At 36.0% G+C, this 12,429-nt stretch overlaps 1 pseudogene; it reads left to right on the top strand.

Annotated features, from left to right (window-relative positions):
* Window positions 1-4,062: 4,062 nt before the first annotated feature.
* Window positions 4,063-6,971, top strand: LOC106460822 (annotated as a pseudogene).
* The last annotated feature ends 5,458 nt before the right edge of the window (window positions 6,972-12,429 follow it).

Below are 12,429 nucleotides of genomic sequence, written 5' to 3'. Positions count from 1 at the left end.
TAAAAACTTAAAAGTTTAATGATAACCTTTTTAAAAACTTAAAAGTTTAATGATAACCTTTTTAAAAACTTAAAAGTTTAATGATAACCTTTTATGGGTTAAATTATCTTTAAAATAGGATAATTTCAATAATCACTTATGTTAGGTTAAAATGTTTTAGAATTTAAGTACTAAAAATTACTATTAGCATTAAATTAAATATTTCCCAGAACTAATAAGTTTTAATGATGCTTTGATCCCAGGTTAAAAATTCCTGGGATTGGAGAGGGATTAACAATTCCCAATAGTAGAAGAGTTTAAATAATAACAATTTTATTAGGCTACGAATTACACAGATTTCGAGAGGTTCCCAAGCATAAGTTATTTTTTGATTAAATTCAAAACGAGATTCTCATATTAGAATGAACTGGGAAACTCGGTTGAAAACTAACGTATACTTAAATTCTGATTTTGGCAAGTTAAGGTAAAATGTACTTGCTGCTTTAAAACTAACAATTATACTGTGTATATTTACAAGTATTTAAACATGATGGCCTTAAAGACTCGAAATAGCACATGTTTTAAAGAAGATTTTACTCGACTTACAGCATAAAGATGGCAAAACGTTAGTCAACATTCCCCATTAACAACGCCCGGCTTGGGCCAGTAGTTAAGGTATCCGGACTGCGAATCCAAGGGTTCCTGCCTTGCGTCCCGTTGTCGCATAAACAGGCTCCTTTGAGAATGTGGGCGAACTGTAAGAATGGCAGTTAAATTCCACTATTCAGTCAAACGAGAGCAGCTAATGTGTTGTCTGTGGATGCTGTTGAGTAGCTGGCTTCTCTCTAACCTGTCAGTTCAAAATTAGGGACGACTATGCACAAATAGCTCTTGTATAGCTTTGCACTAAAATGCTAAATCAAACAGGCAAAATTTATAAATACTTGTCGAGATTTCAAATTCATATTAAGCCATGTTAATCATTACAATGAAAGGATGGAAATGTCTGCAAATTGTAAAAAAAAAAAAGTAATTAAATTTGTTAAAACCAAATATCTCAAACCATGATAGAATTAATTCTTTATAGTGACAGCTTATAAATAACGCTTCTGAAAAATGCTGCAATGTAGATTACATTATCTGTAAAATGTAAAAAATATTTGTTTACATTATCTGTAAAATGTAAAAATTATTTGTTTACATTATCTGTAAAATGTAAAAATTATTTGTTTACATTATCTGTAAAACGTAAAAATTATCTATAAACAAATCTAGACATTTTTACAAATAAAGTAAAATGAATAATTACGGAAAACTCTCATCAGTGCGCAATTTTACTCAGATTATAGGCAGAACACCGTTATTTTGTTATTCGCTTTTATTGATTTCAAGCCAGCGAGAAGTGATTAATTAAAGTATGTACCACGTGTGTTTCACTTTACTGTCAAAATTATGTTAAGTAACAAAGTTTTCATTAAACTGAAGATGCGGAAGCTAGGAATGAGACTTTTGTAAAAGATTTTTCGCGAAGAGTGATCAAAAGTTTATTTGGAACATGTGGGAATTTTTGTTCCCAATGCACCTGTTTGCAAGAGCTTTTAGTGGAACGTGTTTCGCCAGCAAACTAAGAAGACATATAAACTTTCTTTCAATGTAAAGTTCAAAACAGGTTGGATTCTAAAGAAAGGGCAGGAAAATTCTGGTCTCGTGGGATTTGGATGGAAGGGGAGGACTCGTGTTTTCTCTTTGTGTGTGAGGAAATAGGAAAAACTAACCAGTTCGGATCCTAAAGGAGTCTTTGAAAAAAATTTCCAACACCTTCCAGTACAATCGAACATCAGTAATGGGGTTGCTTACGTCCGACATAAAAAGTAGTTCATAAACCTCGGAGACGCGTTTCTGTTTGTCAAGCTAAGACAGGTGAAATCGGATCACAGTATGGGTCGGGAGCTCGTGGCCTTGCACCATTGTGATTGTCCACTTCACCTATTTCTCACGTACACTCGGACGATTCAGTGCTTTTAGTCCGCTTGACCCACCTCACGGACACAATGGTTCAATACAGCGATAAAGAGAATGTTCACATGACTTCCGCTCACTGCGGGTGTTGTTGTTAAGTCCTGATGGGCAGGGTACCTTGCAAGTGTACATTTACTACAAGAGGTTCTTTGCTTTGCCGCGCAAAACCAATATAAACATACCAAGAAAGAACGCCACATAGTTATTCTTTACATTCTAGGTTCATTTTTTTCTTCTTTCTAGTGCCGAGTTAAGGCTTGGGATAATAGTACTTGTATATCTACCGGTGTCGAGTTAACGATGCTTTAATCTCGTAAAGAATGTTCAAACAAATAACAACTGATCTCTTCGTGCACGTATTGTAGCTTAAAGTTAACACTAGTCTCGTAAGAAATTGTTAAATAAGCGATATCTAAACAAACACAAGCAGTGTGTATCTAAGGGACAATAGTAATGAGTATAGTTTATTGTCATAATACAAACAAATAGTTAGAGTAAAGAACTATACAAATTACAACAAATACAAGCAGAGTATGAAAACAAATTACAGCTGTTTCTTCTGAAGTACGGCTGGGTGTAATAACACCAGAAATTCGCCTTTCTCTCTCACACACACAGACACAAAACAAAAGACAGACATTTGTTGATGTCGTTTTTTTAAGCGCAAACCTACACAGTGGGCTATCGGTGCTTTATCCACCGTGGGGAACCGACCTCAGAATTTTAATGTTGTAAGTCCGAAAGCTTACCACTTTCTTACTGGGGTACCAGACACTGGTAAAAACTACTTTTGTTTTTGTCAGAGATTCTAAGGTCACAGACATAGCCGTTCCTAATTTTAAATTGATTACCTGAGCATCCTCTGCTTACACGATTACTCTGAACAGTGTAACGTGATGAGACTGAAGGAGCGGAGTTCGTTCAGCGGAATATCGGGAGGGGGGCTCAAACCTTGGGCCTTTCCATTTACTGCCACCAGGCTACAATCGGCCCCAATTTTTTATTTATTTTTTGCTTTTTGTTAACAAAGTTTGGAGTTAAATGGACTGATTTTTATTTTAAATACTTTACGGTAAGAACACTATTTGTGTTTAAAAATCACGGGGGAAGGTAAACATTTCTGTGTTGGTTTTTTTCTCCAAGAAGAAGTTTGGAATTTCTTAGAGATAGAAATCACAATCAAAAGTCTAGCTAAGGCTTATTGTATGCTTAGAATTGTGCAAATGGTTCCGATATTGATCTTTCAGGAGATTTTCTGCCAAGGTTTGTTCTTGGTTATTTCGTTAAAATGCAACCTTTGGTTGTGTTACGAATATATGTCTTTGTAATATCTGAAGGCATACATAACTTCAAGGGAAAAGTATGATTAGAAGTTAGCTAACATTTTTTTAAATAAAAAATTGTAAAGTAATAAATCAGCAGTGCAGAAACAAAAAACTGCTACAAAATTCTCACCCCTTCTCCTCCCTCCCTCTTTAAAAGTTACTCCCACAATAGAGATTAAAAAAAATCCATGCTCAACATCTGATAGTCGTTTGTAACTCGGATCGGGAACACACACTAGAGTAAAGTGATTAATAGAAGCCAAGCCTCGGCTCACGGGTACAGCCTGCCGGCATCTCATACACCTGTTTCCGATCGATGTACTGCTCTCCGGCCGTGCTGTCGGCGTTGCTTTCTACGCAGCTGACAGGACACAGCCGCTTGCAATCGCGAGCACCAATTGGATAGCGGCTGTCAACAAGAAGGACAAAGCTATCAAACTATTGGTTAAAACAGTCTACACCTGCGGGAAGGAGGAGATAGGGTGCTATCGGCACGTTGAAAGTACTGGCATGCTAGGAGCAAACTTTAGTGGAATCTCCAAGCTCGCACTCGAGAGATGTGTGGCGCCTTCCTACTAAACCAAAACGAACTAAAGACGTAATATCCGCGTTACGAACAACGAGCCAGTAACACATCCCTCGTAAATTGAGGTGTAAAATATCAATGTAAGGAAAACAGTGCCAACAAATAGTAGTAGTAGTCACCTGTAGTGCCATAGACAGATAGAGAGAAAAAAAAATGCCTAAATCCTTCCTCGTTAAAAAGAACCAATTCTTGCGTGGATTTTCAGCATCAAGACGTCCGGAGATGGAACAGTGTTTACTCCCCTTGCATCTTCTCTCACCACCATCCCAAGGTATGCAACTACAAAATGTACGAGGTTTATTTCATGACACTACATGCTTTCGCTTATATCACAATATTTTTATGTGATGAAATTGAATTTCTAATACGAAACTGTACCTGATTTCACCGTCATGATTACTGTTCTGCTTAATTTGAACAGTACACACACACAGGTGTATAGTCGTATGTACATTTTTTTTTAATCAAATTAAGTTTATAATTATAAACCTAACTAGATGAAATAAGAATCTCTTCTTTGATTATTGAATATTAATATTACGATGTCTCGTCTTCCTGATATTCCAACTTTATGTCGTGGTGTCTTCTGATATAAGAACCGTCATTAAAATAGCGTTTATAGTCGTATATTCTTGTCTCAACGCACCAATTGTGACGTTATGCCATATTTCAAAATAACGACTTTCATAATGTCAGAAAAACACTGGATTATGGGTTTTTTATCGTTGTAAAATAACAACTGACTCCCTAGCCTAAATGTTTTGCTATATTGATTACAGTACGATTTCATCTTACATACCAGTTGTAAGCTGATGTCTTGACGCATGGAGTAGAATTGAAGCTATTTAAAATATAACTTGTTTTGATTGTTCAGATTTGACGTTTTGTTTTAACACACTGCTTAGGATATGATAACTTGTTTGGATTGGTTCAGATGCGACGTTTGGTTTCGACACACTGCCTAGAATATGATAACTTGCTTTGATGCGTTTAGATGATACGTTTGGTTTGACACACTATTTAGGATATGATAACTTGTTTTAATTGGTTCAATGCTACGTTTGGTTTTGACACACTCTTTTGGATATGATAACTTGTTTTGATTGGTTCAGATGATGCATTTGATTTTGATACACTATTTTAGATATGATAACTTGTTTTGATTGGTTCAATGCTACGTTTGGTTTTGACACACTCTTTTGGATATGATAACTTGTTTTGATTGGTTCAGATGATACATTTGATTTTGATACACTATTTTAGATATGATAACTTGTTTTGATTGGTTCAGATGCGAACGTTTTGTTTCAACACACTGTTCAGGATATGATAACTTGTCTTGATTGGTTCAGGTGCTACGTTTGGTTTTGACACACTATTTTTGATATGATAACTTGTTTTGATTGGTTCAGATGATACGTTTGGTTTTGACAAATTATTTTAGATATGATAACTTGTTTTGATTGGTTCAGATGCGAACGTTTTGTCAATACACTGTTCAGGATATAACTTGTTTTGATGAGTTCAGATACTATGCTTGGTTTTGACACACTGTTTAGAACATGATAATTTGCTTTAATTTGGTCAGATTTTATGTTTTCTTTTGACACACTTTTTAGGATACGATAACTTATTTTGATTGGTTCATGTACTACATTTTATTTTGACACACAGCTTAGGAAATGATAATTTGTTTATATTGGTTCAGGTGTGACCTTTTCTTTTAATACACTGTTTAGGATTTCATAACTTGCTTTGATTGGTTCAAATGCGATATTTTGTTTCATCTACACTGTTCAGAGAATGTTGCTCTATCTTCTGATTTACGTTTATATGTTGACCTACAGTTTAGAATATGTTTCTGAATTATAGTTTAAGCCAATAATAACTTTAAAGAGAAACCTTAATATTTGGTGTAATGTCTGTCGGATTAGGAAACTTGCTTTCAAAGCTTTTGGAGTAAAGTTCTATCAATTTTTTTTTCAGATAACAATATACCTTTTGACCTGAGCCTCAAATCGAGACTGGATCGTTCATCTGATTACAATTCAGACACACAGAAAAAACCTCCTCCTCCAGAAATTCATCCAAGGCTCAGCTGCCAATGTAAGCTATGTTTGCCCATAGCAGCGACACCCCAACCTGGTGACACGCCTGTGATGACAACATCTGAAAGCTCCTTGTCCTTGAACTCCATTAGGTTTAATGATCATCGTTCGAGTTGGACTCGTCGGCTTATTCCTCCTTATCTTCCATTTAACGTCCCAGTGTATCCTCTTCCCCAGCATTTCGTCCGCCCCTCATCATTTTCCGAGATTATACATAACCGAACCTCCCCCATTCGACCAGATGAGCTAACCTCTCCATATCCGATGACCTGTGAGAGAGTATCTCCGCAAAGTTTCTATGATGGTCGGTGCTCTCCACCATCTCGGTCTTTAGGCATACAACTAGAAAGTGCTCAACGAGAAAAATTATACAAATGGGTAGACGACGGGAGGAGAGGATCGGTTTCCTCGGGCTCGCCTCGAGGGGGATCAGATAGTGACTCTGGTCAAGATGCCGACATCAGAAATAAGCCAAAAAAACCGACAGATAACTCTCGATATCAATGTTCTGACTGTAAGAAGAATTACTCTACTTTTAGTGGCCTGTCCAAACACCAACAGTTTCACTGTTTTACCTCAGGGAAAAAATCCTTTAGCTGTAAGCACTGCGACAAGGTCTACGTCTCCCTTGGGGCTCTCAAGATGCACATCAGGACTCACACCCTCCCGTGTAAATGTACGTTATGTGGCAAAGCCTTCTCCCGGCCCTGGTTACTTCAAGGTCACATCCGGACCCATACTGGAGAGAAACCTTTTTCCTGTCCGCACTGTAGCCGAGCTTTTGCCGATCGGTCCAACCTGCGGGCTCACCTCCAGACACACTCGGACGTCAAGAAATACAGGTGTAAGGCATGTAACAAGACCTTCTCTCGCATGTCCTTGTTGGTGAAGCACGAGGAAGGAGTATGTGTCGGAACCACCTTGGCGTTCAGCGACCCTTCCGGCGTGGCCTAGCCTTATGGGGTCATTACGACAACCAAGAATGTTGTGGTATTTCGGTGACTGACTGATGTTAAGTTCATCCTATTCACTTTCTTCGACAATAATAACAGCTACAAGCAAGTGTACACTTGAGAAGAAACATATTTAAAAAACAAAAACTATTAGAGTGTGAATGTTTTTTTGTATTTTCTTATCTGCGTTTTAAACATAGTGTTCACCTGGTGTATTTCATTTTCATCGACATTTTCCTCCCTAGTCTAAGCGTGACGTCATTGAACGAATCTCACTGACACAAATCTCTTGTGCCAAATAATCCACGGAACAAATTTGATGTATGGAAACTTTTACTCACTCTTTGTTGAAGATTTATGTAAGTTCGTAAACTGTGCCTTATGTAGGTGCTTCAAGAAACAGCTACTCGTCTCTTGATTAGGTTTCATCATGGTTTCATCGTGTTGTTTCAAGATAATTTACTGTCTCGGATATCACACAAGTAACTAACTGCACAGTCGCCCCCCCCCCCCCAGTGGCACAGCGGTATGTCTGCGGACTTACAACGCTCGAAACCGGGTTTCGATACCCGTGGTGGGCAGAGTGTAGCTTTGTGCTTAACTACAAACAAACAAACTGCACAGTCTATAATACTTTATAGCAACGTAGTAATCGTTTTCTGTTAATGTCAGGTTTTTCCTGTAGACATTAATGACTCTCAAGGGCCCAGATTTTTGAGAGCAAGGTCGCCTCGTAAATTACCTACTTTCTACAGCATGGACAGGATAATTCCCCTCCCCATCATCGTCTTCCTCCCTTATTGGTCTGTATGGCATTAGTGATCTTTTGTGGAGCAGGTCACATACCAGCATACACTTATCGCTGGACAGCCAGTACCTTCTCTCTGTTAGTAATGACTGTGTTAAGTTAATTTCCTGGTAGTTTCTTCACGACTTCATTTCTCAAGTGAACTTCGGTGTTTTTTAAAAACCTGTTCTCAGTTGTGTTCTGGGAAACTAGTGGGTGTGTAAGGATGGGTTAGGCAATGTAACCAGTCAATCCTGCTTTCTTAGAGCTTGCTTCAGAGAGTTTCTCGTCTAAGAAATCACAGAAATAATAATTCACAGTGGGTTGTTTCTCTTGTCGATATTGTCTCGTGTTCTTAACTAAGAGAGCCTGGACACTGCTCTACCAGTTATGTAACATAGTTCATCAGTAGTTATTATGTTGAAGCATTTAACACGTATCAACCTAATATAAATCCTTTGTGTACAAACGTGCTGAAATATTTAATGTCTCAAGGTAATTAACAAAGCTAAAATTTACCCGTTACTAGGTCGAAGGACATCGCCATAATGTGTTGTAGTATTTCCTAGCATTCCTCACTTTTCCCCTAAAGTACATTTTCCAAAGTTGGTGTTGCTAGGAGAATGAGACGCCCTCTGGTAGAGCTTTTTAAGTTTTTGCAAACAGATATAATATTCAATCACGGAGCATTTATGTATTATTATTTTACTTTATATCTACATATATATATATATTATGTTTGTTGTGTTGTATGGAATGTTTTGAAATTTTATACAGCTGCCATACATATAAGTACATTCAATGTGTAGATATGTTTTATCATATATTAATTTTTGTAAACAATGTAGCATCTGCACTAGTCAGTACTGTAGCACTTGACGCCCATGTTTAGCATGTTCAACCGTAGCCTTTCAGTGTTCTATACTAAATTCCACGGATTTGCTCAAAAGAACTTGCTCAAAATAGCACATTTCATCTTTGTTTTAATATAAATTATATTATTTAGTTTACATTTTTCACTGATAAACTTTTATCAGTCCTTGCAAACAAATAATTCGAGTACTGATACTTTGGCAAAAGGTCAACATTTCTTTTAAAGGAGTATTAATACACTTTTAATAACAGGAAATCCTTGTAGAATAAGTTGAATTCAATTTTAAATACAAGTACTTACTTCACTTCAAACAGTTTCTTGTGTTTGTTATTTTCATACCGAGAAGAGATTAACTATAAAAAAAAAACCTTGTATGATAAACTCGCGAAATGATCGCGATTCAGAAATAGTGATAAATGTGAAAGCAAAGTGACAGCATGCTGTCGAATTCCATCTTACCCAAATACTGTCACTTTGGACGTAATGCACTCATGTGTGACGTAGACATATAACAATTCTAGTGAACCATGTAATCTTTCTTTCCAACTGTTTGAATAGCTTGGCCAAACCGATAGATTGGTAAATTTCCATCCCGATGTTTTTATATTTAGGGTGAACAAGGATATAACTTGGAGGGCGTAGCAGAAAGTAAAAATAGCACGTGTTCTATATTTTGTAGTCCCCAGTACTTCAGCAGTAAATCTGAAGTCTTATAACGCTAAAAACCGGGATTTGATACCAGTGGTGGGCAGAGCACAGATAGCCCGTTGTTTAGCTTTGCGCCTAACAATAAAAACAAATAGTATACTGTATTTACTTTAAATACAGAATTATAACCCCCCTCCCTACCCACATACACTTTAAAGGGTACACTTTACAAACGAATATTCATTAGCGAATTGTTATTTTGAAGTTTTGACCGGGTTGTGTTTGCGGTTTACCAAAGTTTATTTTTTTAAAATCTGTCATGGAAATACTTCAGTAAGTAATAATTACAACCATCGATTACAACGTGACACAGAAGTCTGGTTGTATAACAACCATTCTTCATAGAATATTTGGGCAAGAGCAGGTTTTTTTTGTGCCTATATTTTGCTTTGTTCGGTTGTTTTAATGATAATGTACAAATATTGGGCTATAATTTCCAACTGAATGTAACTAAATACTCAATGTTGTAAAAGTAGTCTTATGTATACCTTTGGGAAACAATATGAATTGAATATTGTAATATATATATATATATCACATCGAAGAAAAAATAAAAATGTATCTGTTGAACAATTTGTATTAGTGTCTCATTTTTCTAAATCTCTTGCAAAAAAGTCCATCCTTTTGTGTTTCCGTATGTATTACTTAAAGCAACTGTTTCGAATAATATTAAATCATGGTAATTTTTGAATTAAATTTGAAGTTCAAGTTTATGAAGCCAAGTATTTCGAAATTTTTATTTATTTCTATTTTTACACTAAACCAACTATTACCAAGTGCTGTTAAACAGGAGTGAAACATGAACCCCTCTCAAACTCCTTCAGGTGTGAAAAATAACTATCTATATTGCTAAGTGAACAAGATAACAAAAACAAAATCACCAAAAATCTTATGGGGATTTGAAATTACACGTGTCAGATTGAAGATAAACATTTGGTTATCCTAAGTTATACGCAAGTCACATAGTAATCCACAAATTACAGTGCGGCTTGTGCATCTGACCTTAAGCTAGTATTTGTACTATAATGAGCGTTATCACTGTTCTTTTATACATATCGAACAACTCAATTATCCAATTATCAACTAGGGCCTTTGCCATCATGATTCGAAGGCAATGACAGTGTACCGTGACTGTGAAAACGGAATTGTTATAATATTTTGCTAAGAATATATATTTTTTCGAACAAACTGTTCATCACAAGTTCACACAATACGAGAGTTATAAATACGGCTCGTAGGATAACATTAATACTTCTTTTCGCGTGGTTTCTTTGATCTGTATACCTTACGTTAAGAATATACAACCTCTAAGCATTGAAACCCATAGTAATGTCACGCCATTAATATAGATCAAAAGGTCGCGGGTTCGAATCCCCGTCACACCTAACATGTTCGCCCTTTCAGCAGTGGGGACGTTATAATGTGACTGTCAATCCCACTATTCGTTGGTAAAAGAGTAGCCCTAGAGTTGGCGGTGGGTGGTGATCACTAGCTGTCTACCCTCTAGTCTTACACTGTTAAATTAGGGGACGGCTAGCGCAGATAGCCCTCGTGTAGCTTTGCGCGAAATTCAAAACAAACCAAAAAGTCTAGGGGCATATAATGCTAAACATCGATTCTCGATATCCGCGGTGGGCAAAGCACAGATAGCCCATTATTAAAATCTATGCTTGATAAGAAACGCACAATAGTCAAAAGTACAGATAAGTTTGTATTAGAAGTTACTAAAGTCACCAGTTTTAAATCAATTTAAAATTTCAACTTATTAACACCATTTTTAATGTGTACAATAATCTTGATAAAACAGTACTGATTTTAATTAACTTATCTTAAACTAGAATATAAAACAAGGTCTCTCCCACCCATCATTCTAGGCTTAACGTAAATATACATATTGTTCCAGTTTTTATTAAAATAAAACAAAACTGAATTATTGATTTATTTATGCTGAGTTTCATATGGAGTTCTAACCCTGATAAATATTTGAGAATCTCACAGTAAAATTAGAATTTCAAAATCAGATTCAGATTCTACACTGGTAAACACATTAAGATAAAGTTGAATTGTGTGCCAAACTTGAAGTGCTTACCCAAAGTGAAGCTGGAATGATCTTATCTTGAACAAAGAATAAAGAAGTCACACAGTATGTCAATGTATCTTAATGTATAACAATCTATACTCTACATTTTATTATTATTATTATATATACACCACCGTTCACTATTTGTACTATAATTTGTAGCTGTACCTTACGTTAAGAATGTACAACCTCTAAGCATTGAAACCCATAGTAATGTCACGCCATTAATATAGATCAAACAAATCTATATATATGAGATTGTGGTAGCACGTAAATTGTCAGCCAACGCCATATTTAATACACTCACCGAAATCTGGTCAACAGAACGGAAAGGATTAATGCCCTTTTTTGTTTTGTTTTTGCTTGGAATATAAATCTATTGTTTTTAGTTGATTATTTAGGTTTAAGTCATCACTCCTTCCCTATCGTATCTTAATTTCTGTGTTATCTGAAAGCGCAGTGTATAAATTCGCTTTTTAAACAACGCTTTTATTCCATTCCAGAAAGCAGGAGTCTTCGTTTCAGCTGTTAGTATCAGAAGTTGCAAACGTACGACTCATAAATTTGAGGACGCTTAATTACTTGTTGACGGGTGCATTTTTGCACTACAACGTCATGGGTTCTAAATGTAGGACGTCATATAAGGCACGGAAATTTAAACGTCAGACATTTTGAGAGAAAAAAACAATAAATATAACATACCACATGGATGTGCTGAAAAAATAGTAAAATAATATTTTAAATAAGTTCTTGCTGCTGAGGGATCGTTGAGCTAAATTAAGATTTTACCGATATCTCAAACTGCTTGATATCACTTTTACACAGAATCTCAAACTGCTTGTATCACTTTTACACAGAATCTCAAGCTGCTTCATATCACTTTTACATAGAATCTCAAACTGCTTGATATCACTTTTACACAGAATCTCAAACTGCTTGATATCACTTTTACACAGAATCTCAAACTGCTTGATATCACTTTTACACAGAATCTCAAACTGCTTGATATC

The sequence above is a fragment of the Limulus polyphemus genome, unplaced genomic scaffold (genome assembly GCF_000517525.1).
Source record: "Limulus polyphemus unplaced genomic scaffold, Limulus_polyphemus-2.1.2 Scaffold843, whole genome shotgun sequence".
NCBI lineage: Eukaryota > Metazoa > Arthropoda > Merostomata > Xiphosura > Limulidae > Limulus > Limulus polyphemus.
The sequence above is the reverse complement of the archived record's forward strand: the minus strand, read 5'-3'. Positions and strand labels throughout refer to the sequence as shown.